Below are 4360 nucleotides of genomic sequence, written 5' to 3' on the forward strand. Positions count from 1 at the left end.
CCCCCAACACTGTATATATATATATATATATATATATATATATATATATATATATTAAATGAATGAGGTTTAAACGTAACTGCACAAAGGAACTTGCTTGAGTACTTTCATAAGCATAAGTTAAACTAACTCCAAATACTGCAAAAGAAAATAAACAAACAGCTAAAGCCACTGCAGATGCTATCATTCAACGAAAATGTGCTTTATTACTTTGGGGGAAAACTCCTCAGATAAGCATCAAGGCCATCAGATATTAATTCAAACCATGATGCAAAACAGCAGCATAAGTGAAGGGTTATATACATAAATGGTGACTGGTTATAAACTAGACGCTCATCCTGATCATCTTTGGCAGCCTGTTTGTGTCAGCTCAATCTTTCAGAGAGGAATCCCACGCTGTGGGGGGAGAATCTCAGTCCCTTAGAGGGAAACAGTAAATCTCTGGGCCTATAAAAATGTAAAGAGGCATGGTAACCTTCTCCTCCGTGGCCTGCAGTTCCACCCACTGAAAGTATTTCACATTTTGTTTGCACCTGGTCTGTACTCTCTCCTTACAATCTGATGCCTGGGTCTGGTCAGGAGGGACTGTGGGAGGGTGTGTGAACCCTGAATGACAGACAATGGCATGAATGCATGAGCAGAAGTTAGGTTTTATATTAAAAGATTCACGTGCCTTGTCTAAGAGCTTAACACGTTTATCAGTTCATACAAAAAAAGAAACAAGAATCTCAGTTTTTTTGTTTGTTTGTTTTGTTTTGTTATTTGCTGACTTTGACAGGCAAATAGGATGTACAATCATGTTGTTCTAAACCCATATGACTTTCTTTCTTCCACTGAACATAAAAATACATTTTTGAAGAACATTCAAGCTACTCTTTTCCACGAATGACAACGAGAACTGGAGTGTCATGCCTAAAAGTGTCAAAAATAAAAAGTATTATGAAAAAGATTCATACTTCAAACATACTCATTCAAACTTGTTTGCTACATTTCAAGTCCACCAACGCAATATGACTTGAAGAAACTAAATCATAAGTCATTATTCACTGATAATTTTTCCAGATAATTCAACCAGATCATTAGATCAGTCTGAAAAGATCAGTCTCAAAAGATTGTCCACGAATCAGACATCACATCTTCTCTCATCAGTGCATCAAGAAGAGCTAGGACAGATGTCAACATTTTAAGCAAACAATATTTCAAATTTCAATCAGTTCCTTACCAGAAAAAAAGTATAATATGGCTTCAGAAGATGTCATTTGAACCACATTTAATGACCTTTTTTTTTTTTGTCATTTTGGACAGTCTCATTTCTCATTCACTTTCATTGTATGGAAAAGGGCAGCATTGATATTCTCCAAAAATTCACTTCTGTGTTCCACATAAGAACTACATTTAGTTTTTGAACAACATGAGGGTGAGTGAATAGCAGTTTCACTTTTAGGGTGAACTATCTATTTAACCCTCAAAACTCAGACAAAATATAGTTCTAAATGCTGCACGAGCCCAAAAAAATAGTGATTTGGCCCAGACAGTGTAATGCTCAGGGGTGGTCTTACCTGGTTTGCTGCGTGGTGTACTTGTGCACTGAGGTTCACCTCAAGCTGGAGTCTGGCACAGGGGAAAGAGATTCAGCATGAGCTGAATCTCAACACTATATACTTCAAACTAAAAGAAAGCTGCTCTTTATGGCGCTTGCCACGTGGCAAAAGAGCAGCTGCCATGTATTAAGAATCTAGCAAGTTTGAGAATGCAGGATCTCAGAGCAAGACAGATTGCACTGCTCATGCCTGACAGCTCGACAAGTGTTCGGCCAATCCTGTGGTTTGTGCGCCTCTGCGTCAGTTTAGAACCAGTTGAAGCACAAAAGAACTTGGAACAAACACCGCTTAAGACTGTCCAAATAACACTGAGTAAAATTATAGTGCAGGCACTCCTGATTAACTTGATGGATAGGGATTTTTTCAGGAACTGTTTGAATAAAGCCAGTATTAATATAAGAATTAATATGCCACCCAAAGTAAAATTCTTCTCAGAAACAATGTTATTTTAATGACAAACTCACAGCATGTGAGATCCATAATTTCTCCACTCCAGAAATCCACCTAAAGTAATCCCTGGCAACAGTTAAAATATCATAATCATTCGAAAAGACATTAATCTGACATAATGATTTACCTAAAAGGCTTTTCGTACAACCTAAAACTGATTTAGTGTCAGAAGAAACAGGAATGTCACATTCATAGCATAAAAAATAAACTATTCAAAAATTCCACCTACCTTCATCTTACACAGAGCTGCCAGAATTGATGAGCATAATTCAGTTCAGAAATATAACCCAAAAATATTCTTATGTGTTTGTCAAAATCATTTTGGGTCAAACTCAAATGTGCATAATTTTCAAGACATGTCAATCTGGATTATATTTGCAGACACACATTTTTGAAGCTTTACTGCAACGAGATCAGAGGACACTGGAGGACCTTTGCATAACATTCAGATGTAAGATTTAAGTAGATGACTTCACTCCCACAGAAGCCATTAAAGCAACGGTAATAAAGATATGGTAGATGCAGAGCCAGGTTTGCCTTATAATGATATTTAAGCCTTTTGGAAGTGATCTGGGGAGTGCTTCAAACGAAATGACTGCATGCTTTTATGAGCAAGGGCAAGTGTCCCAATGTAACAATTCTCCAAGAACTGTGAGAGAAACTGTGCTCACTAAAACAAGTGAAACGGGTCACGTGGACTCAAGAGAAGCAAGCACAATCACTAACCTGTGACTGAGGCCTTTGGATCAGGTGAATTAATATTATTGTGGCTTTCTTATGTTGGGCTGGAAATTAAGGGTTTTAGACATCATTCTGACTCAAATTTGTCACAGACTAGGCAACTAATTAAGAGAAAAAACACTGTTGACATGCCAAGTAAAAGACTGGAGCAAAGAGCTGCTTAGACTTTAAAATGACTGATGGAATCATTTGAAATGTCACAGAACTTAATGTGAGAGTTCAGTTTAAACCAGTACCCATTTGTGAAGACAGACAAAAAAAAATTTGCTTACTGTAACATTATTAGATCTGTCAATCAGGTAAAATGGTGATATCAAATTGAACTTTTTTGTAGTTTGTAGTTAATCTGCGTAAACTGACTATGATGTTGTGGAAATGACAGTAATGAAAATATATGCGAAGACTTGCTCTCTACATTAGCAGTTCCTGCTTCATTAAACTGGTCTAAACCAGAGTTTCACATGTAACTAGTAAATTAGCAAATAATGACCAAAATTCATGCTAATAGTGGTCATCAAAGTGATCAAAGCCACAGAGACTAATCCATATTAACGTAAGACATTTAAAAACCATCAATACTTCTCTTGACCACTGAACCACTGGGTGATTCTCAGTACTAAAGTGGTTACATGGCATGATGTTCTCCTTCTTTGGGATTTTAGCAAGCAGTATTTGTGCATTTACATTATACCACGGAAACGTAATCCAAAGTTTCTTGGCCTGTCTCCATGTTTTGCTTTAGCAAGCATGTCAGCTGTGGCAAAAATGGTTCAACTGGGTGATGTATGCACTTGGGTGTTCCACATTGCTGGATGGGTTATTTTTTAACCACAAAAGAAAACAAATAAACAAACAAGTTAAGTCAGTTTAGTCAGTTTCTGGGAGTAAAAATCCCCCTTCTTTTATCCATATGGGAACTGATTTTTTACAGTAAACCTTTTAAATACAGACATACTGTGAGCTACAAGGGTGTTAATCAGTGGTATATGCTTTTGTTGAAGCCATCAGCTTGCATTATTTCAACTTTGTTAAATAATTTGAACAGTGTAATTGGATGGTGTAATTTTTGGTGGAAAACTACATAAAAATCTCCACCAATCCGAGAACAGAGTCAAGCAAATCACATCAAAATCATTTTAAAATAATTTAGCACCCACCCACTGCTATGAAGTACTGCAAATGATGTAATAAAGTTTCCCTAATAACTTAAATATGTATTTATATTTGCATATTTCACAATAAACGTTAAAATATATTGTTTCTATATAAAAACAGCATCTTTAAATTAATAGCCAGATTAATTTAAATTAATTTTTCCACAGCGTCATTAAAAGCTGTTAAGTACACAGTCTTGTACTTTTATCTTTTGGCCCAATTTTCAAATAACTTTTTTGCTGCAAATAAAAGTTTGCAAGGTTGTGATTCACCTTGCAGCTGGTTGGTTTGGTTCATGGCATGGCATATAAATCTTTAACAAAGACTTAAAATCTTCTTGGGAAAAATGGTGCCAAGACCAAGACCACTAAAAATGTGTGAGGGCACTCTTTAACCAAAATTAATATAGTTAG

General features: G+C 36.1%; 1 long non-coding RNA gene across 1 annotated transcript in view; it reads right to left on the minus strand.

The window, feature by feature from the left end:
* Positions 1–1726, minus strand: part of LOC107668204 (uncharacterized) — a 4323-nt gene extending 2597 nt beyond the window's left edge. The window contains exons 1-2 of the long non-coding RNA XR_001631871.1: positions 1560–1726; positions 476–606 (exon numbers count right to left, since the gene is read on the minus strand). This is a non-coding gene — a long non-coding RNA (uncharacterized LOC107668204). The remainder of the gene's footprint in view (positions 1–475; positions 607–1559) is intronic.
* Positions 1727–4360: the final 2634 nt, after the last annotated feature.

The sequence above is a fragment of the Sinocyclocheilus anshuiensis genome, unplaced genomic scaffold (genome assembly GCF_001515605.1).
Source record: "Sinocyclocheilus anshuiensis isolate Anshui unplaced genomic scaffold, SAMN03320099.WGS_v1.1 scaffold1341, whole genome shotgun sequence".
Taxonomy (NCBI): Eukaryota; Metazoa; Chordata; class Actinopteri; order Cypriniformes; family Cyprinidae; genus Sinocyclocheilus; species Sinocyclocheilus anshuiensis.